This window comes from Cervus elaphus, chromosome 4, assembly GCF_910594005.1.
Source record: "Cervus elaphus chromosome 4, mCerEla1.1, whole genome shotgun sequence".
Taxonomy (NCBI): domain Eukaryota; kingdom Metazoa; phylum Chordata; class Mammalia; order Artiodactyla; family Cervidae; genus Cervus; species Cervus elaphus.
Window position 1 is genome coordinate 8008219 of NC_057818.1, and position 27712 is coordinate 8035930.

Here is a 27712-nt window from a genome sequence, read left to right on the forward strand (position 1 = left end):
GTCTCTAGACGAGGACAGCCAGGTTTCCTGGCAGCCCAATCACCTGTCCTGAGTTCAAGACACTGCTTCCCACATCTGTTCGCCAGCACCCAGTGGGTACAACCCTCAAATGCATGATTCTCAGCAAACAGTCTAGGCGAAATTTAGACAGTACACCTTTAAGCCTTAAAACTCTCCCCACTGGTACTTTCATGAGTCTGTAGCCAGGATAAACTGTCACAGAACGATACACCAAACATAAAACAGTGAGTGTGGAAAGGGATGCTTTCTGAATAAGGCATTTAGTTCAGCTGCTAGCATCTCACCAGAGTCAGTTTCCTGGCTCTGCTATCATACTGTGGTTATTTAAGGTATGATCATTGCATGGGGCTTTATTTACTATTTTTGCTATGTTTCTGTGACTCTGACATTATTTCAGAATAAAAATAAAAATACGAGGCCCACACTTTGCCTCATTCTTCCAGAAATTATCCTAAGGAAATAAAGATGCCTACAGAAGGCTTCCCTGGGCGTCCAGTGGTCAGCAACCCGCCTGCCAATGCAGGAGACATGGGTTCGAACCCTGTTCTGGGAAGATTCCATAGGCTGTGGGACAGCTAAGCCTGAGAGCTGCAACTACTGAGCCCCCAAGCCACAACTATTGAAGCCGGCGGGCCCTGGAGCCTGGACTCTGCAACAAGAGAAGCCCCCGCAATGAGAGGCCCGCGCACCCCAAATCAAGAAAGCCCACAGCCCACGAGCAGCAACGCAGATTCAGTACAGCCACAAGCAGAAAATAAATACATCTTAAAAAAAAAAAAAAATTACAGAGACAGCCCTAATAGTGATCATAGGAGGTTTTAAAGGACAATTTTCACCAGCTCTGGGGGTACTAAGCATAAAGCACCCTGTGTAAGGACAGTGCTCACAGAGGGGACTATGCTGTGCTTGGGTGGACCTAGCAAGGCTGTCTCTGCTGGACCGCAGGTGAGCTCTTTACCATGGTGTCCGCTGGGCTCTGCAGCTCTAAGGCGAATGTGCTGTAATAAAGTCCCCCTTGGCGTCCGGGTGGATGGACATGCGGAACACAGCCTGGCACATTTTACGCTCTCAATAAATATGAGCTATTATCTTGTTGAAGAAGAATGCTAATGATACGAGAAAATGTTCCTATTAGTGAAAACTGGAGAGTATAAAACTATGTGACAGTGATGCTATTTTTTCGAGACGTAGAGACGTATGGAGTAGTGGCTGGAAGGTCTTCCCACCAGGGTGCGAGTGTTTGTCTTTGGGTGCGGCTTCTTTGTTTTTCCTCTTTAAGCTCTTCTTTGATGTCCACAAGTAATTCAGTGCACTAGCATTTTTAGGACAAGGAAAGGGGACCCTTGGTTGAAAGAGATAGACCAGATTGTACTGCTTTGCGGCTCCTCTGTCTGTTTCAGCTGCCTGGAAGCCCCCAGGCTCCAGTCTCTGAGATGCCTACATTTCCCTAAGAAAGGAGAAGGGCAGTTGACCTCTGGGGGCAGGGGGCAGTGTGCAGGGTTATTTGTGGTTGTTAATGTCAGTATGGGCTGTGAGTTCTGGGGTCCCCACATGCATGCCATCTACTCACAAAACACGCGCTGAGCTCCAGAGAGCACCTTGAGATGGGCCCTGGCAGGACCGTCAGACCCCTGCCCCACGGGGAGCAGCCCAGACAGGCGTCTCCCAGGGACACGGCTCGCAGACAAGGCTGTGCTCCTTGCTGCTCCGGGGGGAGCTCTCTGGGGTCTGAGCCCATTTTCTTTGCTTTTGATGCTTTCCCCTTTCTTCCTGTGATGGGGGAAGCCTGCAGCGCCTGGGCTTCTCTTCCCAGGCCCGTTTGTTCTCAGGAAGGTCTCTGCTGGGCACTTGTGGGCACTCAAACTGCCTATTCATTCTTGTCCAGGGTTCTGGCTCCTTCTCTCACCCTGTCAGTGACCCTCAGCAGCCTCTGGGGAAGGAACAAGGAGCTGCTGGACCCTGGGGATGCAGAGGAATTTAGGGGTCAGGCCCCAGCAGGGCTGCCAGGCCGGAACACAGAGAACTTGTGTGATCTCAAGAGGCTGCCCAACCCTATTGGCAAGGAACACACTATGGAAACCCCTTCTCCATCCTGAAGATCTCCAGGCTCTGCTGGTCCTCATCCAGTGTGAGACTCGGATTCAGGGTACCAGTAGCTGGGGCCCCCTGGCAGGGGGAGCACAGACTCAGAGCTGACTCCTTTGGGAGGACTCCAGAGCCCTACCACATTCAGGCAGAAAGGACAGAAGTCTCCCCAGATGTCATTTTGAAAGATTAAAATGTCTCCCCATTCTGGGTAAAGAAGATGTGGTACATATATACCATGAAATATTACTCAGCCATAAAAAAGAATGAAAAATGCCATTTGCAGCTACATGGATGGACCTAGAGACAATCACACTAAAGCTAAGTCAGTCAGAAAGAGAAAGACAAATGCCATATGATATCACTGATATGTGGAATCTAAAATACGACACAAATGAAACTATCTATGAAACAGAAACAGACTCACACACAGAGAGAACAGACTTGTGGTTGCCGAGGGGGAGGGGTGGGGACGGGGTGGAGGGGGAGGCTGGGGTTAGCAGATGCAAACAGGATAGATAGCACAGGGAACTACATTCTATATCCTGTGCTAAACCATAATGGAAAAGAATACGAAAAAGAGTATGTGTGTGTATAACTGAACCCCTCTGCTGTATAGCAGAAATTAACACAACCCTGCAAATCAACTGTACTTTAAAAAAAAAAAAGAATTCCGTCCATCCTATGTTCTTACAAGCATCCTTGCAACCCCCAGGCTGAGCATCCACTTGTGGTCTTTCTCCATCTGAAACTCACCAGTAGCTTTCCTGGGCATTAGGAATAAAAGCCAAGTCCCTACCAGGCCTTCTGGCTCCAACTTGCTCTTGACCTGCGCTCTCCCTTTCTTGATGAGCTCCAGTCCCTTTGGCCTCCTTTCTGCTCCACGAAGGTGCCAGGCTCCCTCCTAGGCGAGAAGTTTGCACATCCTGTTCCTATATCCCTTCATCACGTTCACACCCCCAACCTTCCTACCCAAAGCCACCGAACAGTATGGGGTTTTTTGTGTGATTCAGGTTCTATCAGCTCAGAACTTCACTGAGGCCCCATGAACTCCCCACACTGTCTCCATAGTCCTGATCACAATGTGTGGTTGCTCATTTAAAGTGTGCCTAGAAGGTGGGTTCCATAACACTGGAGCTTGTCAGGTATGTCCACTTCCCAGTGCTAAGAGCCATACAGGGCATGTAGCAGGTGGTCAGTAAATCATTAATAGATGAATGAAATGATGGAAGAAAGAGGCTTTTACTTAATGAAACAAGGGCTCTTGGTTACATGTGAAAACTTGTTTCCCTGGAGAAGATGCTGACTGTGCTGGTGTCTTGAGTGGGGCTGAGGGACACTGGTCCCACTGACCTGGCCTCTGGCTGAAAGCATGGGAGGACCACATCTCTGGGATCTGTGAGACATGATCTCACAGTCATGGGGTACTGTCTCTTATGGGCCTCCCACCCAGCCTGGGGCATCCTGGGGCCCAGGTGAGAGAAGCTGAGACTGGAATTAGGGGAGGGACAGTGTGAAGAAGTGGAGGGGACAGCCTGGAGAAAGCACAGAATATTAATCTGGGAGCTGGGTCCATGTAGCCAGATTCTGGAAAGGACGCCACTGCAGGTTTGTCCCAGTGAACGTCACACCACCTGCAGTGCCTTGCTGGGTGAGGCTCTCCTAATTTTCGCTGTGTTTTCATCTTCACCAGGGAGAAGAACTGGGGGAGGGCATGTACTTTCTAAATGACGCGTTGCTATAGAATTATTCATTTCTAACCTTTCAAAAGAGGCGGCATTGTCCAAAAGATGCCGAGATGATAAGAGAGAGGGGCCGGGCATCCTGCCCACCCCCACGCCCCACCCCCATACACAAGCCACCACCCATAAACACCAAGGTGTGGCTAAGAACTCCCAAGAAGGACAGCAGAGGCCCAGGGAGACTTCTGGGCTGTCAGGGATGCTGTGGTCCAGTCCTCCTTCTGGTTGGTGGGTGGGGAAGCACGTATGAAGGTGGAACCATCCTAGCCTCAAGGGGCCCAATGGGAGGGCCAGACAGTTACTGGCTACTAGAGACGTGGCCCAAGGTCCCCAGAGGAGGATAGGTTTAATTCTAGGGGCTGGGGAAGCAGGCATCAGGGAAGGATGTTCGCATGGACTTGAGAAAACAAAGTTGATTTAACCAGAGGCACATGTGAGAAGGGTGGTCCCGGCAGAAAACAACCAAACAAGTGACGGTGGGGAGATACAACCACTTGTGCATTGTGGGAGAATGGCCATGGTTCACTGGGGGAACTAGAGACACAGTGCATTGTGGGAACTACATACATGGGGCATTGTGGGAACGATAAGCCCTGTGAGCATTCTGGGAACTACAGGCATGGTGCATTGTGGGAACGATAAGCCCTGTGAGCATTCTGGGAACTACAGACACAGTGTACTGTGGGCACTATGAACACAGTGCATTGTGGGAACCATCTTCAGAGCCTGAGATGAGAGGGAGCTGAGCTGAAAAGACAATCAGAAGCTTATTTAATACAACTGGATTTTTCCTGATCCCCCACCTTATTCTTTTTTTTTTTCTTTTATTATTTGTTATCAACTAAAAGCATGCATACATTTGACTCAGCTATCTTATTTTTCTATTGTCTATTGTATCACTAGAACAGAAACTCTAGGAGGGCAGGGATTTGGTCATTTTAAAACTGTATCCCCAATACTCCTTGACACACAGTAGTTGCTGGATAAAGAGCCTGTAAGTAAACGAGTGCTGATGGTCTTTCCTGGGCTAGCATTGCCCAAGGAGTGTAGTACTTAGGCCTGAAAGCCTTACACATCATAGGAACAAACACTCTTCATTGTATTACTTATATTTTAAAACTCACATTGGTATGATACCCAACTAGCCTCCAATCTTTGCTTCATGGATAATATTGCTTGAAGGAAGACCAAGTTGGAAAAAAAAATAAGTGAGCTCTTTTAAAGGAAATTATTAATATAATAGAATGCAAGTTCCCAGTGGGAAACAGTAGAGCCAAGGCTCACAGATCAAAACGGACATTCTTGAAAGGTGACTCAGAGAACAGTCCAGTGCACTAGGATAAGGGAGAAGGGTGAAGAGGCTGTTCTAAGGGCCTGAGACAGAGGCATGGAGACTGAGTGGAGGGCATGGGGTGCAGGTGAGGGGCGGTGATCGGAGAGAGCTGGCAGGGCCTGACCAGGTCAGGAAGCTGAGATGGGCAGAGTAAGGTACCCTGGCTCCCACCTTTTTGTCTAGTTAAGGGTTATTTAGCCCAGGACCTTCTGTTCAGTAATATTTAAAAAGGGAATGAATGAAGTGGATGAATGAAGAACTGCCAAGTCTCTACATTCCCATAATCCTTGAGGGTGTCTCTGCCCCTTACCAGTGGCTAAGTAAGACTCCTTACTCCTCATGTAGAAGGCCCAGGTTTGGTCCCTGGGCAGGGAATAAGATCCCACATGCTGCAACTAAGACCCGGCACAGCCAAATAAATAAAAATAAATTGCAAAAATAGAAAAGAAGGGGGCTGCGGAGGGCCAGCCACAGAGGAGCCACTTCTGAGGGCCTGGGAGAGCAACAGGCTCACAAAACGAGAAGGTTTTGCAGGGCAGAAGGGATGATGAGGGAGCCGAGCCTGAGCGGCAATGTCTTTGACACTCCCATTGGTCTCCCCCAGGGCAGAGCCCTGCCTAGGCAGTGGAGGGGGTCCACGAGGATGGAGCCCCATCTTGAGTTGCTCCATGGACCCGCCCGGAGCCATTCCGCACTGGCTGCAGGAAACATCCCGCACGACTATGAGGCTCAGTCTTGATCCCTTTCCAGTTCTTTAGAGAGAAACCAGTTCCCCCAACTCCCAGCCAGGTGGCCACACACCGGACAGAACGGCCAGGCAAGGGGACTAACGTGTGTGGGGTTTCTACTCCAGACCACGGACTGTCTGAGCTTCACCTCTGTCATCAGAGACCATCGTCACGACGACCAGGCAGTGTGGGTGTTTTTCACAGACGAAGCGTCTGAGGTTGGTTTGGAGGGCAGAAAACTCTCCAGTCACTAAGGATCAGACCTGGAATCTGCACCAGGCTCGTCCACATTCTGAAACTCCTGTTCAGTTACTCACAGCCTCAAGCTTTGTCCAAAAAAGACCTCTGGGCTCCGTGCCTACAGCAACAGAAAATGTACACCAAGGATCTCAGACATGGGGCTGAAATATTCTAAGACGCTCTGGGAGCTAAATGCTCTGGACCAAGGGAGAAAGCCTCCGGACAAAATCTGGTAGGCTAAGGGCCTCAGGCAGTTGACACTGTTCATTCGACCCAAAGAGGAGGGGGCTTTAGAGGCAGAGGGCAGAGCATGTGCCAGGGTGTGGAGATGAGAGAGGCAGAAGTTGACCATCGCTGGTACAACAGAATGAGCCAATGGGGGTGGGTGGGAGGTGTGCCCAGAGGGAGGGGCGGCGTTGCTGGGCCCTTATAGTCATCCCCAGCCCTCTAGAGCAGAATCGGCTCTGAATCAGGCTCTCCGGGGGACCCTGGGAGAGGATTCAGTGATTACCCTACCCTGAGCTCTTGCGATGGGAATGTGGTTCAGCTTTGCAACTGAGTGGGTGATTTTCTCCCAAATACAAGAGGGCTGCCACATTTTCTCTACAAGCCAGTGGGGTGGGTGGATGGTATTGGGGGGGGTGGGGTGGGAAATAATGATGGCAGTTTCTGAAGAACTTAGACACTAGTGTCCTTCCTTTTGCTTAAGATTGAGTAATCTTTTCATTCTCATGAATTTCCCCATCTGCCGTTGAGCATAATACATTCCGGGTACACACGAATATTCCATGAATGAAAAGGATCGTTATTATTTATAATTTTCAAGAGCGTTATCTCCATTGATCAATTAGATAAGGGTGCATTCCCTTTGTTTAACTCAAAATTATTAACTGTAAGATGATGGGCAAAATGTCAAAGTGTAAAGCTGGTATGTTAACCTTAAATATGATTCCTAAGCACATAAGGGCTTCCCACGTAAGTGGGGCTACTGGTAAAGAACTCAACTGCCAGTGCAGGTGACCTGAGAGACACGGGTTCGATCCCTGTGTCAGAAAGATCCCCTGAAGGAGGGCATGGCAACCCACTGCAATATTCTTTAATCGGGGTTTCCCTGATGTCTCAGTAAAGAATCTGCCTGCAATGAAAGAGACCTGCATTTGATCCCTGGGTCAGGAAGATCCCCTGGTGAAGGGAATGGCAACCCACTCCAGTATTCTTGCCTGGAGAATCCCATGGACAGAGGAGCCTGGCGGGCCACAGTCTGTGGGGTCGCAAAGTCGGACATGACTGAGCAACCACACACAAAGCACGTAAATTGTCCATCAACCCCTCTCTCGTCTCCTTCCTTAATCTCCCATCTCTCCCTCATCTCTCAGTCTCTTCTCGCCTCTCTGTCTCATCTGGGTTCCCCCAGTCCGGACCTGTCAGCCCAATGACTCTGAGAGAAGAGTGAGTAACATGCCTAGGATTCAGAGTCTTCATAGGTAGGGTATGAGGGCAACCAGAGCAGAGAGGTGAGCCCCCCAGAAGGCTTTAACAGAAGAGAGAGAAAGAAGGTAACAGAGGAAAAAGCAACACGGTGGCACATGGAATGGTTGGACTGGGGCAGTCTCTCCGGAAAGACCTATATGCTTCATATTAAGAAGATCTTCTTCCCTTCATCTGTGATGCTGCATTTTTATTACTTATGCAGGAGTTACACGGCCAAACTTCAACAGTACTCCCACTTTGGGACTATTACGAGGAGTTGGGCGGGTGGATCCATTTATAAATGAGGTCATTCAATAGACATTAACTCAACAGCTACTCCGTGACAAGCAGTGTGTTGGGCTTGGCAGGCATAGCACTAAACCAGACCCTGCTGTCTGCCTTGCTAGAGAGAGATTCGTGAACCAGTGACACTCATACAACCTGAGCAAGAAGTTAGACATGTTCACAGGGTGTCACCCCTTGCTCCCGCGAGACTTCATACATTCCCAGCTGAGCACAGGGAGGCTCTAAACGAATCGTGGTTGAATGGATGAGTCACTGTAATTATTTACCTATCAGACTCCACCGCCAGATTCTGAGTCCCACCTGAGCAACAATCCCTTATCTATGTAGTAAACTGCATAGTCAGGATATGCTGCAGACACCCATCCACCTTTGGGACCTGGAGGTTGAAAGCGTAGGCTTGCAGGACAATTGAATCTTTTGGTCCCAGCTCCATGATTTGGGTCAAATGAACAACTTTTCCTCGCTAAGGCTTCAAGTTCTTCATGTGTCAAATGGGAACCGTAACAGGGGCCCTGGCCGTGCGGGACTGTTATGAACGTGAGTTTAGATAGTGCACAGTAAACGCTTTGCACAACGCCGGAAGACGAGACACGGAAGCCATCCGCACCCTCCTTTCCCCTTAGGAACCACACTTCAGCAGGAAAACTAGGCCAAAAGTTTTGCTGCAACAGGCATGGGTCTGCTTAAAAATTACGGAAGAAAGAGCAGGCTTGCTGGTCTAATTGAAAGTAACCGGGCAGGGACTTCCCTGCAGGTCCAGTGGTTAAGAATCCCCTTTCCTATGCAGGGGACACGGGTTTGATCCCTGGTCTAGGAACTAAGATCCCACCTGCCTCGGGGCAACTAGGCCTGTGTGTTGCAACCATTGGTCCCCTGCAGCACAACTCCAGAGACGCCTGCGTGCTGCAGTGAAGACCCGCCACAGCTAAATAAATGAATATTAAAAAGGAAGAAAATAACCGGGCAAGATAATTAGCCAAAACTCTCAGCCGAGACAAATCAAGCTGTGAAGAACCCTTACAGCAGGGAGCCCGACCAGTCTCTGCCTCTTCGATGCAGAGAAATAAATCCCGAAGCGCTGGCGGCTCTGGGGAAGGGGATGGGGAGGAGGATTTGAGAAGTGGAGACAAGATCCCACTCACAAGCCTTACGGTCAGATTTTTCCGGGTTAGACTTCTTCCTCTGTCACTGGTTAGCAGTATAACTCTGGGCAGGTGGCTTCACCCTTTCCAGCCTCTCTTTCTCTACCTGATAAATGGGAATAATAATCAGGCTCTCTTCAGAGTGCGAGAATTTAGGAGGATAATGGCCCCGAGCCACAAGCTGAGTCTGGCTCAAAGCGTATATTTCATTGCTGTTTGCCTGTTTCCCTTCTTTCTGCCTTTTCTTACCCAAGTCTTTGGGAAAGACAACTTTTGATTACCTTTGACCCCAAGGTCTGTCACCTAACCCAGAGCACAAAAATGCTGTTGAGACAGCTGCCTGCCCCAGGACGGCTTCGTGTTTGCCGGCGGGCACTGAATGGCCCCAGAGAGGGTCTGGCCGCCTGGAGAGAGTCACACTCTCTTCCTGGCTGTCTGCCCCCAGTGGCTGCAGCCTCCAGGGGTGGAGGGGGTCAGCCTGGCCTGGAGTGTGCCCACCTGCCCCTCTCCTGGGAGATGGGGCGGGGGTGCGGCAGAGGCCTGAACCACAGCTCCCAGCCCCACTCAGCCAACGCCCCTGTTTTGTCACCGAGTCTTTTTTTTTTTGATCTACAAACTAGTTGTGATTAATGGTACCCTGCGGTTCCTCGTGCAGAAACAAGGTCATGGTGAAGATACGGTCGTTTTGAAACCCCGGTGAAGTTCAGGGCCCAGAGCAGAGTGGTAATCACTCCGGTTTTGGCTCATCTTCCTTCTCTGTGGCCTGCGACTTCAAGGCCAGGGGGCTGTCCCGGCCTCTCTGACTTCCTCTCATGCAAATCGCCCTGGGCGGGCGGGGGTGGAGGGCTGGTTCACCAAGAAGAGGGAAGTGATGAACTCCGAGCTCCCCAGACCTACTTTCTACCTCCAAGGCGAGCCTGGGAGACAGAGGTCCCCCGAGCCCCGACACCGCGGCCTCTGCAGGGACCTGCCTTGTGGTTGTTTGATGTCCAGTCATGTCCGACTCTTTGCGACCCCATGGGCTGTAGCCACCAGGTTCCTCTGTCAGGGGGATTCTCCAGGCGAGAATACTGGAGTGGGTTGCCATTTCCTTCTCCAGGGGATCTTCCCGACCCAGGGATCGAACCTGGGTCTCCTGCATTGCAGGCAGACGCTTTACCATCTGAGCCACCAGGGAAGACTTGAATCACCCACCCTCCTGAGCTCCCCCGACCCCGATAATTGTGAACTCCTGAGTGGACATCACAGACTCTGGGTAATTAAATGAGTAAAATGACCCTGAGTCCTGAGTTGGTTCTCTTCTCGACCGTGACAGATCTGTTGACGTGGGGGAGGACTGACTATCGATGCTAACAGCATACCTGTCTGTGGCTTAGGGAGGAACCACGGTGTAAAATATGAACTGGAAGAAGGCACGGCGGTCTGTAGGCCATGACTTGGGGCATCAATCCAGCCTTTTTGGCTCTTTAGCCAACAGGACTGAATGTGTCCCTTTGAAGACGTTAGAAATGGGGGCATAAGGGAGCTTGGTGGAGACCCAGAAAAACCAAGAAGGCCTGGCAGGATGAGGAGTCAGGGTCCCCTCCACCTCCCCGCTGCCTTCCCCCCAGGCTCCAAGAGCAAAACAGGGGTCCAGGCCGGATATGGGACCCTGCTACAGCCTCCGGCTTCTCCACCGAAGTCCGTGTGGAGAATCAAGGATGGTTTGTTTCCCAGAGAAGCAGGCCAAATGAGCCAGTGTTGGAGGGGAAAGCAGGGGGACGTGGTGGGGGAAGAAAGCCTCTGCCGGAGCGGGGCAGGCAGGCAGGGCCCCAGCTCGGGAGGCTTGATGTGGCTCCCTGGGTTCCTCTGAACACGCTCGGGGACAGGCGCAGAGCGGCGCTGCCCGTGTTTGAAGGTATTTCTCTGCAGCGAGCACCAGGCTCGCTGAGAAAAACCCAAACCACTTCAAGTGGATTTCAATTTTTGAAAGACGCCACATGAAACGTGCAGAAACCTAAGCCCCCTTTAGTCCGGGCCCAAGAGTAACAGACTCGGTGTGGGGCAGGGCAGGGGGGGGGGCACAGCCCAGCTCTGGGCCACCCTCCCCCAGGCCCCATGCGTGCAGCTCCCCTGGGCAAATGCATCAGCAGTGGGGCTGCGGGAGCTTTCATCTATGTGGGCTGATACGCTGTGCTGAGAACCTGACCACAGCATCGCCCCACACGGGCCCCAAGTAGGACAGCTTTCAATCAAGACCCAGCAGCCGCACCCATCTCTGAACTCCTTGGGGTTGGGGGCAGACCTAGGAAGGGGTATGGCTACCAGGGAAGACCTCAAAGCCATGGAGGGCCAATACTCTGGATTAAAGCCATCCTTGCTTCATTCATTTGTCTGTATCCTTTCATCATCCCTCAAGCCAGGTTCCTTTAATGTCCCGGCTACCCTCAGTCCCACAGGGAGAGGGTCTTGACTGTCTTGTCACTGCTGCCCTGTCTTCTTGGCTGGCCACTCTCCACTCTGACCCAGTCCCTTCCTCTGTGTTGAGGATGCTCCCCTGCATCCCCAGGTCCTTTGCTCTTGATTTTCTTTCACCAGCTCCTGACAGCTGGCTTTGGTTTCCTGACCTCTGCCAAAGCCAGATCAGAGGCCCAAACTTGGATTTTGTCCCTTTGTTGATGCTTTTGAACTGTGGTGTTGAAGAAGACTCTTTAGAGTCCCTTGGACTGCAAGGAAATCAGACCAGTCCATCCTAGAGGAGATCAGTCCTGAATATTCATTGGAAGGACTGATGCTGAAGCTGAAACTCCAATACTTTGGCCACGTGATGGGAAGAATGGACTCATTGGAAAAGACCCTGGTGCTGGGAAAGATTGAAGGCAGGAGGAGAAGGGGACGACTGAGGATGAGATGGTTGGATGGCATCACCGACTCAATGCACATGAGTTTGAGTAAACTCCAGGAGTTGGCAGTGGACAGGGAAGCCTGGAGTGCCGCAGCCCATGGAGGTCGCAAAGAGTTGGACACGACTGAGCGACTGAACTGAACTGAACTCCTTTCTGCCACATCAAGGCAGTCAGAAGGCTACACCAAGGCTCAATGCCGAGGGTTAAGGTCATGGGTTGTGTTTGTATGAGCGGAACTGCATTTTGAGTGAAAATATTCTGAACAATCTAACACAGTATAGTGGAAGGAATAAGGACTTAGGGGTGCAACCAGGTTTATAATCAAGTTTAATTGAAATTCAAATTAAATTCAGCCACGTTTAAATTTCAGCTGAGGCGGTGAGCAGCTCTGTGACTTTGGGTATGTTGCTTAAACTCCCTGAGATGCAAAAAGATGCCTACAATACCAGGTAGTAAGTTCACAGATTTCTGACACAGAGAAGGGACAAAGTAAAGAGCTTCCTCTCTAGAGATAAGGAAATAATAGTAATAGTTAATTGAGAATTTACAAGTTAATTGAGACTTGTCACCCTACGAAAATTTTGTTCATCATTCACTGAATTCTCACGACTCAAAAATCTGAGCGATAAAACAGCGCCGACTTTATACAGATGAGTATACTGAGATACCGGCAGGCGAAGCAACTCCCCAAAACTCAGATTCAGTGAGACGGGATCCAAACGCAGAGACTGAGTCCCAAGAGTCTGCCTTGGACAATTCAAATTCTAAACATTCTGCCCCACTGTCCATCATGGCTTCTGTTCCTCCTTTTCTTTTGGGAAAATCTGATCATGAAATGGACAGAATGTAGAGCATCACGATTCTGCATTTCCATTTTTGGTGAGACGAAGAGGGGAACCATGACCAAGTGGCTCTTCTGTCCAAAAACTGAAACAAAGGTCACTGGAAACCTTGCCTTGATTGAAAAATAAATATGAAGAGGACCACAGACTCCATCTTGGAATCCGTGCGCCGGCGACTTCTGTCTGAACAGTGTTCATTAAGGGACTTTTTATATAGCAGGTCCTTGACCCTTTAGACTGATCCAAATACATGTTTGAAGTGGGCCTCCTTGGGATTCGGGGGCCCCGCCACAGATTTGTCATCCAAGGAAAGGAAGGCTATGAAGGGAGCGCATGTTTACCCAGTGTTCTGCGGCTACCATTTTTCCGTCTGTCTGTCTCTTGAAGATTTCCCCCGGGACAAGTCCACATTGCACAAGCTGCAGGGAGCTTGGGAAAGCATCAGAAAGCGCAAATATATGTGTGTGTCATAAAAAGGAGCTTTTAAAAATCTGGGTGGAAATCAAACCCGTCTGGGTCGGGTGAGATGCCTTCCTGAGAGGAGGAACTCCCATGGGCACCCATCAGAGCTCACCCTTCTGGGATCTGCATATGCCCCCCTATCCTGTCCTCTAGACGGGGGTCCCCAACCTCTGGGATCTAATGTCTGATGATGTGAGGTGGAGCTGATGTAATAATAGTAGACATAAAGTGCACAATAAATGTAGTGTGCTTGGAACATCCCGAAACCGTCTCCCCCTCCCCACCATCCGTGGAAAAGTTGTCTTCCATGAAACCGGTCCCTGGTGCCAAAACAGCTGGGGACCACTGCTCTAGAAGATGGGGGTAAGTGGGAAGGTGATGGTGAAGGTGATGAGAAGGGCGAAGTTTCCATGTTACTTTCCTAGGGCTGCTGTAACAAACGAACATGTACTCGGTGGCTCAAAACACAAGCATTGATGCTCCCACATTTCCGGAGCCCACTAGTCAGCAGTCGGGGTGTTGGCAGGGCCGTGTTCCCCTCAAAAGCTCTAGGGGATCATCTGTCCTACCTCTTCTAGCTTCTGGTGGTTACTGGAAATCCTTGGCTTTCCTTGGCTTGTAGGTGCATCACTTTGATTTTTGTTTCTGTGTTCACATGGTCATTTCCCCTCTGTGTGTCTGTATGCCTAAATCTCTCTCCTTATAAGGTCATTGCATTGAGGGTCCACCCTAATCCAGTGTGAGCTCATTCTGACTTAATGAACCACATCTTCAAAGACGATTTCCAAACAAGGTCATATCCATGGGCACCAAAGAGTAGGATGTTGACCTATCATTTGTGGAACATGGTCCTATCTCCAATGGTTTCTAATACTAGCTGTTTATTCCTTTATACCAGGCACTTTACCCAGCACTTCACAATTAGACAGGCATGGCTGGGTGGGTAAAGAATCCACCTGCCATGCAGGAGACCCAGGAGCTGGGGGTTCAAACCCTGGGTTGGGAAGATCCCCTGGAGGAGGAAATGGCAACCCACTTCAGTCTTCTTGCCTGAAAAATCCCAAGGACAGAAGAACCTGGAGGGCTGCAGTCCATGGGGTCGAAAGAGTTGGACATGACTGAGCAACTGACACTTTGAAACTGCTGCTTTTGTAGGTTATTAGTGGTTGAATGTCAACCAGTTGCATATGGTTAAATCTAATATTATCTTATTTAGCCCTCTGCCATTAGTATCTACTCTACTAGCACCTACTCTTACTAAGCACTTATTGTTGTATCGATACTAATAGGTGAGGGAACAGGCACCTCTATTTGTCAGGGAGATGAAATAGCAGGCAGGAATTGAAGAGAGAATGCTCAATCTACAACTTGCTCACTGGGTGACTAGGAGGGAGTGACCAATCCCTCTTGGCCTCAGTTTCTCCATCTGTAAAAGCAGAGACAACCGTTCTGTAGCAAGACCTGATGGCGGTTCTTCCCTGGTGGTCAGAGGCTAAGACTCCATACTCCCAATGCGGGGGCCCGGGTCTGATCCCTGGTTGGGGAACTAGATGCCACACGCCGCAACTAAGGCCCGGCACAGCTAGATAAATAATATCAAGAAAAAAAAAAAAAAAAAAGAGAAGACCTTATGGGTATAAATACAAGTCCTGAAATCAATAATTGGGAAGCTAGAAGAAGACATTCCTGTGGAATGTCTGGTCTCTGGTAGATGCTCAGAACACCACACTTGAGAATCATGTGGAGGCAAGGTGAGGGGTATGGGGTAAGGGCATTTAAGAATGCAGGGCTTCCCCGATGGCTCAGCAGTAAAGAAGCCGCCTACGATGCAGAAGACACAGGAGATCCAGGTTCGATCCCTGGGTCAAGACGATCCCCTGGAGGCGGGCATAGCAACTCCAGTATTCTTGCCTGGAGAATCCCCATGGACAGAGGCGCCTGGCGGGCTACAGTCCATGGGGTCGCAGAGTTGGACACAACTGAAGCGACTTAGCACGCACGCAGACCCCATCCAAAACTACTGAATTCGAGGCTCTCTGGGCTGGTGCCTGGAAATCTGCATTTTAACTGTCCTCCCCACCCTAAAATCCCTCCATTTGCAAGTGTTAGAAAACTGCTGCACTAAGTGAATAAAAGTTTTTTTTCTTTCCTTTCAACAGAACATAGCAGTCGACTGGGACTGGGCTGGGCCATCCAGACCCCTGTCCATCCCTGGTTCAGAGACAGCAGTGGGAACTGGGGAGCAGGTGACAGCTCCCACTGCCAGAGGCAGGCAGGGGTTAGTGGGGACCTTTCAAAAGGAAAGGGAATCTTTGGTTGCAGATCAATTGTCTGCTATTGCACGTTTGTGCCTCTTCCATTACTTGAATGAAAATAAATGCCATGCTTACAAACTGCACATCTCAAAATCAAAGTCATGTTCCTTCCTTCCGGAAGTCACATCCTTGTGCCTGGTGGATACAGAGAAGGGAAAAGAGACCGAATCTCTTTCCAGGATTTTTTTGTATTTTGTCCCTCCTGCAAATCCTCCAGCTTGCTTAACAATGCAAGCCATCCCCTCACCCAACGTCTGTGTTTCTCTCTTGTGTTCAGAACGAAGAGGTCCTCGAGTTTAAAATGAAGCCCTGAGGAGGAAGATGCCTGCTTGAAGCACCGCTTTCCTGCGTCTGAAAGCACAGGAGTTGTTGATGGGCTTGTTGAACGGCAGTTTCAGGGTTTCCTGGGTGAGAGGGACTTGTGGTTTCAGAAGGGCAGCCTTGCTCGGGGCACATGTGGTCTGCTAGCTCAGGGAGCCTGCGGAGCCCTCTGCTGACCTGGAGTGGGCCCCTGCCCCACCCCGGATCTCTGGGTGAAGGCCTAGCCTACTGGAAGCGTCTATTAAAATGTAATCCATGAGGTACCCTGCGCCTGGGGAAGGGATGTCAGGGAAGGGAGAGTGAAAGACCTGTTTGCATGAGCAGAGCAGGAAGAACCCAGAATTTCGGGTCCTGGACCACCTCTCAAGTAGATGTATGCTTCCCATTTTCCCAGGAATGGGTTGAGCATTCTGAACATATTTGATCATTCAGTTGTCGCCTCCTACTCCCAGAGAGGTCGCCCTGTTATTAACATGTTATAGACATGGACAAGTGGCTTAGCCAGGTCAGATGACTCCTCCCCATCTGTGCTCGTAGAAATGGGTAGAATACTGATTGGGGTGGGGGTGGGGGGGACCCCAAGGATGCCCGTGGATGCCAGTCACCCCTCCATGTGTTTCTGGGTGTGTCACCGTGGCCTCCCTGTGCTTCACTGCCCTCTTTTGGGAAGCGGGAACCACAGCAACCCCAGCCTGGGACAAGGAGGAAGTGGGGCTGACATTTAAAGGGGTTCCCCTCTGTGAAGGGGCTTCCCAGGTGGTGGTAAAGAACCCACCTGCCAGTGCAGGAGATGCAAGGCATGCAGGTTCAATCCCTGGGTCAGGAAGATCCCCTGGAGGAGGAGAGAGCTGCCCATTCCAGTATTCTTGCCTGGAAACTCTCATGGACACAGAAGCCTGGTGGGCTACATACAGTGCGTGAGGCTGCAGAGAGTCGGACACGACTGAGTGACTGAACACAGACGCGGCTGTGAAGGAACGCAGGCAGGTCGGTGGCTCCCGGTCCAGCCTGTCCCATGCTCCTCCCACGACCGCATCCTCCATGCATTTGTTCCCTGAGCAGCTGCGGGCTTTGGGACAAGGGACCCAGGGAGAAAAGGGGCGGTCAGATGGGGCCGGCATGCAGGTGCAGGAAAGAGGACCACCCCCACTGGGGGTCAGCTGGGACTCGGATGGGCCACAAGCCCCTGGAGGGCAAGGACACATTCTGATTCTCGCCTGAAAGCACAGTGCCTGGCGCACCAGCCCTCCTGCCTCAGCCTGGAACCCACTTTGAAGGCTGAGTTTCATTTCTGTTACGTGGCTTCCTCTCCTCCTCTCCCGTTCCTTTCTCCTCCTCCTCGTCTTCATAAACAAGCTGGCCATTCAGATAACTGCTGCTCCAGGCCTTGGCAAAGCACCAATCATCTGAGGGGGAATTCCAGCTTGTTCTTCATAAAAAGCCCATCTGAATCACCCCTATTTGGAAAGTGTTATCAGTGAGGGCTTCAGTCCGGGGGCAACGGACACGCCCTCGAAGCGCCAATCTGGGTCCTGGTTTCTGCCGCCCCGTCACAGGCTCCAGGGCGGAGCGGCTCTGCTGCTGATGGCGTGAGGCCTTCGTCGATACGGAAACAGGAAGACCATTGGCCTGATAAGTTGCCCTACTAACCAGAAGTGATTTTTAAGCTCTCCTCAAGAAGGGAAAAAATGACATTTCAAAAATCCAGAAAAGGTTAAGCTGCTTGCCCGTGATGCTTAACTGGGTCTCTAGTAGAAGCGTCTCCATGAATTGGACTTTGGGGACAAATGTCGCTCTGTGGAAACCCTGGGAGAAGAAAGGTCAGGGGCAGGCGTATCCTGACATCTGGGGGGGCTGGGCCAGGAACACTGCTAAGAGTCTACATTTCTACTGCGATGCTAGTGGTAAAGAACCCACCTGCCAAAGCAGGAGATGTAAGAGATGCAGGTTTGATCCCCGGGTTGGGAAGATCCCCTGGAGGAGGGTGTGGCAACCCACTCCAGTATTCTTGCCCAGAGAATCCCGTGGACAGAGGAGCCTGGTGGGCTACAGTCCATGGGGTCGCAAAGAGTTGGACATGACTGAAACGACTTAGCATGTACTCACAACATGATGTTAGAAATGTCCTCCTCTCTTGACAAGTATCTGTTCACACAACCTGGAGGGCCTGGTTCACATTCAAAAGTTTTAGATCCCCTAGAATTCTGCACCTGCACTTGGAAGCAGAGGGAACACCGGCTTGGGGCTGATCACCCTCCTTGTTCCATCTAAGACTCCTTCTCCCACCAGCAGGGGCCTCATGGGTTATATATATCATGTTGGTTTCCCAGGGCAGCTGGAACTAAGTATCACAAACTCAGGGGCTTCAAACAGCAGGAATTTGCTCTCTGAAGTTCAGGAGGCTAGAAGCTAGAAAGCAGGGTGTCCATGGGGGCCAGCCCCCTCTACAGGCTCCAGGGGAGAATCCTTCCTGGCCTCGGCCAGCAGGCCCCGCGCGGTGCCCTGGCTGTGACTGCATCATCCCCTCTCTGCCTCTGTCCTCAGGCGAGGAGGCATGAGGCACCGAAGCCCTGAACCCTGTGTCTCTCTTTCTTACAAGGACGCCAGTCACTGGACTTAGGCCCACTCCAGTCCAGGAAGACCTCATTTTCGACTTCACTAACTATATCTTCATCTAATCCCAAAGAAAGGCAATGCCAAAGAATGTTCAAACCACCACACAATTGCAAACATCTCACACGCTAGCAAAGTAATGCTCAAAATTCTCCAAGCCAGGCTTCAACAGTACATGAACCGAGAACTTCCAGATGTTCAAGCTGGATACAGAAAAGGCAGAGGAACCAGAGATGAAATTGCCAACATCCTTGGGATTATAGGAAAAGCAAGAGAATTTGAGAAAAATATCTACTTCTGCTTCACTGACTATGCTGAAGCCTCTGACTGTGTGAATCACAACAAACTTTGGAAAATTCTTAAAGAGACGGGAATACTAGACCACCTTACTTGCATTCTGAGAAACCTGTATGCAGGTCAAGAAGCACCAGTTAGAACTGGACCTGAAACAATGGACTGGTTCCAAATTGGGAAAGGAGTACGTCAAGGCTGTATATTGTCACCCTGCTTACTTAACTTATATGCAGAGTACATCATGCAAAATTCCAGGCTGGATGAAGTACAAGCTGGAATCAAGATTGCCAGGAGAGATATCAATAACCTCAGATATGCAGATGACACCACCCTTATGGTAGAAAGTGAAGAGGAACTATAGAGCCTCTTGCTGAAAGTGAAAGAGGAGAGTGAAAAAGCTGGCTTAAAACTCAACATTCAAAACACGAAGATCATGGTATCCGGTCCCGTTACTTCATGGCAAATAGATGGGGAAACAATGGAAAAAGTGACAGACTTTCTTTTCTTGGGCTCCAAAATCACTGCAGATGGTGACTGCAGCCATGAAATTAAAAGACATTTGCTTCTTGGAAGAAAAGCTATGACCAACTTAGGCAGCAGATTAAAAAGCAGAGACATTACATTGACAACAAAGGTCTGTATAGTCAAAGCTATGGTTTTTCCAGTAGTCAGGTATGGATGTAAGAGCTGGACCATAAAGAAAGCTGAGTGCAGAAGAATTGATGCTTTTGAACTGTGGTGTTGGAAAAGACTCTTGAGAGTCCCTTGGACTGCAAGGAGAGCCAACCAGTCCATCCTAAAGGAGGTCAGTCCTGGGTGTTCACTGGCGAGAGAATGGGATGACAGAGGATGAGATGCTTGGATGGCGTCACCAACTCGATCACTTGAGTTTGAGCAAGCTCCAGGAGTTGGTGATGGACAGGGAAGCCTGGCGTGCTGCTGTTCGTGGGGTCACAAAGAGTCAGACACAACTGAACTGAACTGAATTAAATTATATCTACATAGACTATTTCTTTTTGTTCCCCCCAATTTTAAATTTTTTATTTTCTATTGGGGTATAGCCGATAAACAATATTGTGATGGTCTCAGGTGAACAGCAATGGGACTCCACCCTACATACACACGTATCCATTCTCCCCTGAACCCCTCCCATCCAGGCTGCCACACAGCCCTGAGCGGTACAGTACGTCCTCGTTGGTTATCCATCTTGAATATAGCAGCGTGTGCGTGACCTTCCCAAATCCCCTAACTAACCCTTTCCTCCAGCAACCATAAATTTGTTCTCTAAGTCTGTGAGTCTGTTTCTGTCATGTATACAAGTTCATTTGTATCACTTCTTTGTAGATTCCACCTATAAGGGATGGCATATGATATCTCTCCTTCTCTGTCTGACTTCACTCAGTATGACAGTCTCTAGGCCCATCCACGTTGCTGCAAACGGCACTATTTCATTCTTTTAATGGCTGAGTAGTATTCCATTGTATAGATCTATGTAGACTATTTCCAAATAAGGAGTCACATTCTGGGGTTCTAGGTGAACATGAATTTGGGGGATCGCTGATCAATCTAGTATGCCTGTCTGGACTCCAGTCTATAGAGTCAGTTCTATCTGTACTGTCCTCTGCTGATGGCCAGGATCGCCCGGGTTCGGTCAGTTCCCCGGGCACAGTGACCTGGAGAAGATGCTGTGTAGGACCCAGAGGCAGCAGGGAGACCCCCAGGTTGCTGCCTGCCCAGAGAACAGTCCAGAGGGTGTCTCTGGGGTGGGCCTGTCTCAGTGGCCCCTGGGAGTCCATCCCACAAAGGCAGGGATGTGGCCAGAGATGCAGCCCCCTCTACAAGGCATGAGGACTGTGATGGCCCGGGAAGCAGAGACAGCCGGGAGAGAAGGGTTAGCGCCGTCGGGAAGGGCCGAGATGATTGATGGGTGATAACGGAGCACAGGAATACAAATTTTCACATAAATCTTCCCACTGCACAGAAACAGAAATAATGAACAGGAAGTCCCTCTCTTACAAATGAGCTCTGAACAGAGTTGGTAGAAATAGCAGGAAGGTTCCGGAAGCAGCCCCCGGAACGCCTTTAATTCATGCAGTGCAGCGGGTAAGAGTCTGGCTAAGAAAAAAGTAGGGAATGAAACTAAACACAACAGGCTAAAATCAAAAAGCAAGACTCGCCTAAGTCAAGCGGCACTTGAAAGAACGCCTAAGTTTTATGGGGGAAGATCAGAAGCCGGAGGATTTAGAAAGAGCAGGAGCAGTGATGCTGTGACAATGTGCTCAGTCCCAGGGAACCCTCACTGTTCCCAGCCCTCAGCCCTGTCCCCACCCCCCGAGACCCACCGTCGGCCATCAGAAGCCTCAGTGTCTGAAAAAGCCTGAAGGTGACGGCCCGTCCTTGGGGGCAGCCGGCAGTCCTGGGCTGACTGCCCTGGAGGACCGCTCAGACCCAGACCTCAGCTGAATGCATGCCTCTGCCTACCTCCTCCCCAGCTCTCCCCAGTCTTGCCCTCTCCTCCCAGAAATCACCTTCTTACACCCTCCTCCTAGGGAACTGGGCATCTCAGAAAGAGTCAGACGCATGAAAGAAAAGGAAAGAAGGGAGCGTGGGTAGGGAGTGAAGGCTGTTAGGTAAATGTTGCTGATCCCAAAGTAAGAGGGATGATGAGAACTGAAGGGAGAAGAAGGGACCCCCGAGGAGTTAGAAAATACAATCTATGGTTTAACACAAGAGGTCAGAGGGACTCCCTTGGTGGTCTGGTAGCTAAGACTCTTTTCTCCCAGTGCAGGGGGCCCGAGCTCCACCCCTGGCCAAGGAATCAGAACCCGCATGCCACAACTAAGACCCAGTGCACCTAAAGAAACATTTTAAACAATTTTAAAAAGAGGTCAGACATGGAAGCAACCTAGATGTCCATTGGCAGACGAACGGGTAAGAAAGCTATGGTATATATACACAGTGGAATATTACTCAGCTATTAAAAAGAATGCATTTGAATCAGTTCTAATGAGGTGGATGAAACTGGAGCCTATTACACAGAGTGAAGTAAGTCAGAAAGAAAAACACCAACACGGTATACTAGTGCATATACATGGAATTTATAAAGATGGTAACGATGACCCTATATGCCAGACAGCAAAAGAGACACAGATGTATAGAACAGTCTTTTGGACTCTGTGGGAGAAGGTGAGGGTGGGATGGTTTGAGAGGGTAGTGTTGAAACGTGTATATTATCATATGTGAACTGGATCTCAGGTCCAGGTTCGATGCATGAGCCAGGGTGCTCGGGGTTGGTGCACTGGGATGACCCTGGGGGATGGGATGGGGAGGGAGTGGGAGGGGGTTCAGCATGGGGAACATGTGTGCGCCCATGGCTGATTCATGTTGATGTTTGGCAAAAACCACTACAATATTGTAAAATAATTAGCCTCCAATTAAAATAAATACATTTATAAACAACAAATATAAAGGAGAAGAAGATACTCTCATATGAACAAAACATTGGGGAATTCGTTCTCAGCAGATATCTGGTCTGTAAGAAACGCACAAAGTAGTTATTTACACAGAATAAGATGATATTAAAGAGAAACTGAGTTAAGAAAGAAAGAGTGTCATAAAAAATAAATGAAGGCAAAAAAAATAAAAAGGTCAGAGGTTAAGACAAATAAAAGAAAGAGCCCCAGGGCCCTGAGTCCTGAATACTTAAGGTAACCTTGGCTTTCTGCAGTTAGTTGTGTTCTTGGAAAGAGCTCTGTAAGCTGTTGTTTGTATTCAAATCCCATCTTAAGCACACAGAGCTCACTCACAGAAGAAACACTGTTGGGAAATCCAGCCATCCTTTACACCGTCCCCTGCTGTATCCACCGCAGCGCCCTGCATTTCTGTCTGTGGACAGCAAGGACCACACGGAGGCTCCTAATCTGCAGTGTTGCACCAGGACACTTGGATATGGGATAAACCAACAGAGGTCCCAGTGTTCTGGGCCTCCTGGCAAAAAGTTAAAAAAAAAAAAAAAAAAAAAGATGGCAAGACAGCCACCTCTTGGAATCCTGGGAATAAAGATACTCCAGTAATAAAGGATGACAGATCCTGCTGCTGAACTCTAGAAATGGCATTTGAGAAGGCGGAAATGCTGCCAGTTGGGAAGCAGGAGGTCTGTGCCTAAAGCTAGGGGGCCCGTGGTTTTCAGGTGGGGCGGAAACTCAGAGCAGTACCGTGTTATGAACAGCTGTGACCCAGGCCTCAAGGACATCGCTCGGGGTTCCCTCGGGAGAAGAGGTTACAAAACTGACAGGTATTTGGGGGATTCCTTCTCTTTTAACTTTGAGATCGTAGACAGCAGAACTGGGATGACCGCAGACGGGGGCATCGATTATTTGGGCATGAGTGCTGTGCTATGCTTAGTCACTCGGTCATGTCCAATTCTTTGCGACCCCATGAACTGGAGCCCGCCAGGCTCCTCTGCCCATGGGATTCTCCAGGCAAGAATGCTGGAGTAGGTTGCCATGCCCTTCTCCAGAGGATCTTCCCAACCCAGGGATCAAACCCAGGTCTCCCACATTGCAGGCAGATTCTTTACTGTCTGGGCCACCAGGGAACCCCTTTCCCTTGGCTGTGCTGTTTTCACTTCCTCATCACCTCTGCCCTCAGTACAGATATTATGAGGAAGGCAAAGGTGGGGGGGGGGCACATACAAATTCCCAGAGTAAATCGACTCCTAGTGCAGAGGTTCTTAATTTGGTCTCTGTGAATGTGAAAGAGAAAAGAAAAAAAAAAAAAAAAAACCACATCTTTATTTGCAATAACATCTGGCTGAAATTTAGCACTCATTCAGTTCCACAGGTAGTCACACTTGCACAGCACCTGTGACTTCTACACCAACAGAAACCACAGATATTTTCACAAAGCATTAGGGTTGTACAAAAATCTCAAACTGTCACTTAGACTCATCAATACTCAAAAAGAAATCACTAGAGCTGGTGTTCCACTTGCTACTAAGTGAGCTAATAAAAAGCAGGTCAAGAAATTTATCACCAGTTTCATTCAATATTGGGCATGAATGCCCCCTCCCAAAGAAAAAAATATTAATGGAAATGCCAAAGGGTGGGCTTCCCTTGAGTTCAGAGAAACCTTGCAAGTTGGGGTCCTAGGAACCAAGTATTTGTAACTGGCTCCAAAGTCATGCATTCCCCAAAGTCTATAGTAACAGGATGAAATCATTCCGTTGAGTCCCTAATCTTAGTGAAGAGTTTATGTGCAAGTTGGTGGCTTAGACAGTAAAGAATCCGCCTGCAGTGCGGGAGACCTGGGTTTGATCCCTGGGTCAGGAAGATCCCCTGGAGGAGGAAATGGCAACCCACTCCAGTATTCTTGCCTGGAGAATCCCATGGACAGAGGAGCCTGGTTGGCTACAGTCCACGGGATAGCAAAGAGTCGGACACGACTGGACGACTAAGCCCTGTGTGCAGGTTCTCAGATTGTTCACTATCAGTTTGTTATATAATTTTTCCCATCAAAACTTTTAGTGGACTTTCTACTTTCGTTAGTTCCATAAATAGCAATAATATGCAGTGGTTTTCTTTGGGAGTTCCTTGTACCCGTGAAAACAGCATGTTATCTTCTTCTGAGAATGATGAAGGATGGAAAACCACAAAGCTGATCTCAGGGTGGGCGTTGGTCTATCAGCGATGCTCACCCATTATTTCAAAGATTCCATCTTCCTCATTAGTTTCAGCAAAGACACTGTGAGTCCATTCACATTCACCGAGCAGTGAAAATGACAGGTGAGAAAGTCACAAAGTTTTGGATTCTCAGAAACTTAAATCGGCACAAGACAAGGGTTTACTGTACTAGATCCTAAGCTCCTTGAGGGCAGTGAGTAGGGAATGTTTCATATTCATCTCTGGTAGCCAGCAGAATGATGATAGCCATGGTGAATGGGTAAATGGATGGATGGACAGGTAGATAGATGGGTGGATGGATAAATACAGTTTTGCAAGATAATGAATAGTAAATCTTAGAAGCAAGTCATAATATGTGACATACAAGGAATTTCTCACAGTACACAGTAAGTTATCTCAAAGATGATGCCGCTTTGGCGAAAGTTTACAGTATGTTCCTTTCATGAGCTCTTTGAGACTAGTAAACGTCCTTATTCCGGTGTAAGCACCCTTCTCTATGTTGTAAGAAGGCCTCCAAAGCTTAAGTGATAAGCTTGATAAACATTTTCCTTAGTTCATTGTTACATTTTTTTCAATTATTAAGGAGAAAGGGAAACACAAACTTTTTTTCTAAAACTGCTTTAAAATAATTTTTTTAGAAAACACCTTGCTTGTCTTTGAAGCTATGTCACTACGGCTTAGGTAGCTTCTGAAAATTGGCCAAATATGGTCACATGTCGGGACCAAATGCTAAGCAGTCATTACTGACTCAGGGTTAGACCTGACAAAGGAACTAATATTCTGAAAATGAAAGTGTGTGCACACCCAGCAGAGGCCACACCAAACCTCCAGACTCTCTGCCTTGGGCACTCATCCTGCCTTTAGAAACCGCAGCTGAATTTCCATCAAGCTGTTTGACCCTCTTCGCAGACAGAAGTGCTCATCTCCTGGACACGGAAGTAGCTGGAGGCACCATTTTGCCCATATTCCATTTAAATGAAATGATATTTTGCAAAGAAAAAAAGAAAGAAAGAAAGACACAAAGGTAGGGGTATTGGAGGGAGGGTCCTTTTAGGACCGCTTTATACTTCCTGTGTTCCTCAATCATAGGTTCTTGTTTTCCTTTTTCTTTTCCTTTCTTTTTTTCCTTTATGGCCACTCTGGCTTGCAGGATCTTAGTTCCTGACCGAGGAGCTAACCTATGCCCCCTGCAGTGGAAGTGTGGAGTCCTAACCACTGGACCACCAGGGAAGTCTCATAGGCTCTTTTAAATGAAGGTAGTCTCCTGATATTTATGGCAAACAAAGGCTGGAAACCTCCAGCATTAGTTGTAATTTAGCAAAATATCACTGTCCCTTCAGCAGTCTTTGAGCCTGTGAGCAGAAGGTAAGCAAATCAGCGCTGACAACCACCACCTTCCTCAGGACTGAGGCAAAGCTCCCTTCATTCTGTAAGATCTTTCCTTAATTGGCAGCCTTGCACCAAGAAACTCCGAAGAAGGAAATGGCAACCCACTCTGGTATTCTTGCCTGGGAAATCCCATGGACAGAGGGGCCTGGTGGGCTATGGTCCATGGGGCTCCAAAGAGTTAGACGTGACTTAGTGATTAAATCGGAGAAGGAAATGGCAACCCACTCCAGTATTCTTGCCTGGAGAATCCGGTGGGCAGAGGAGCCTGGTGGACTGCTGTCCATGGGGTCGCACAGAGTCAGACACGACTGAAACAACATAGCACGCATGCATTGGAGAAGGAAATGGCAACCCACTCCAGTGTTCTTGCCTGGAGAATCCCAGGGACAGAGGAGCCTGGCGGGCTGCCGTCTATGGGGTCGCACAGAGTCGGACACGACTGAAGTGAGCAGCAGCAGCAGGAAGCAAAAGCCGAAGGATGGTCTCCTTCCCAGTGGATAAGGATCCAAAGGAAAATGCCAAGTCCACTCTGCAAAGTGACCCCCGAGAGGTCCTACTGGGTAATGACAAAATACCCGAGTGGCAACCACGTGCTGGGCCACGGGGAGAGCACCGGGAGAGACCCGTCAGAAACCCTTCCACGGGGCTCACTCCAGGCCTCGGCAGCCAAAGCACACCGAGGGAGGAGAGCAGGGGCTTTTCTAGCTCTGCCCACGCATGCCAGTCACGTACCACGCTCCGACAGTAAGCCTAAGGGTCACCATAACAGAAAAGTCAATGATAATCGTGACAAATCAGGGGTGGGTTTCAACAAAAAAAAGGTGGGGAGTTGTTTTAAACCACGCAAGGAAGGCTGGTGTCACAGCACAATGGATGTTCGGCTTGTCCTCTCTTGACTTCCGTTTTTCGGGCACGAGCATGTGGCCGCAGGGGTGAGCTCAGCTACACAAGGACTCCAGAAGCCTCACCGCGCGCCCTCTCTTCTCTGCCCGTCTCTCGACTCTCACCTGGACTCGTCAGAACAGCAGGTCCGGCCAGCAGCCCAACCTGTTTCCGCAGGGGCGCAGGGCTCTCTTTACAGACTGCACATTTACATGGTAAAAATAGAAACGCATGGCATCACATGCATATGCAAATCTGCCAACCAGACTCCGCGCTGAAAATAGTTATTTACTGTGTGGCTTGCATATTGGCCCAGAAAACCCTCTTTACCTATTTCATGCTCATTTAAATTCTTTAAGAGTTCCTGACCCATTTAAATTCCTTGAGGGATGCCTGGCTTCTCATGGGCATTGGTCTGCTCCTCTCCCCCAAGGGCTTGTAAAGGAGTACTGCCTGGCATCGCAGGCGGAACTTTTAGAGGAATATATTGGCCCTCACTTTACAGCCCATTTGGGATGCTGCTCAGCCATGCGTGCTTTCAGACCAGGCTTCCTTCTTAGCTACAGGAAGGAGGGTTCTAAAGCTACACCCCTGGAAAGGATGGAGGGCAGTTTTCTTGAAAATATGGCCCTTGGCACTCACATTAGATTCAAGGAAGGAGGGCGGCTGGTGGAAAATGCAAGCTCCTTGCTCCCCCCTACCCCCGACGCACTGAATTATGATTTCTGGGAGTGTGACTCCAGACACACCACTTCCTCAAGAAGCTCCCTAGGGTGATCTTGCTGGACTCTAAGGGGTGGGGACTCAGTAGTCAGAAGCCACCCGGAAATCTGCAAGAAGGTGGCTTAGGGAGCTAGAGGCTCAAGTCCAAGCAAAGGCAGAGGGCGGTCAGGGTGGGACTCGTGGGCAGTGAGGGAGGAAACAGTAATGGTTCCTACTCTGCAAGGCTACCTAGAGGCTC

At 49.5% G+C, this 27712-nt stretch overlaps 1 protein-coding gene and 1 non-coding gene across 2 annotated transcripts in view; both read right to left on the reverse strand.

Moving 5' to 3' along the window:
• Window positions 1-27712, reverse strand: part of MAF (MAF bZIP transcription factor) — a 347057-nt gene that overhangs the window by 30785 nt on the left and 288560 nt on the right. The gene's annotated exons all lie outside the window — the stretch shown is intronic.
• Window positions 10173-10244, reverse strand: TRNAC-GCA. Its single transcript has one exon. It is a non-coding gene; the product is annotated as a tRNA-Cys (tRNA).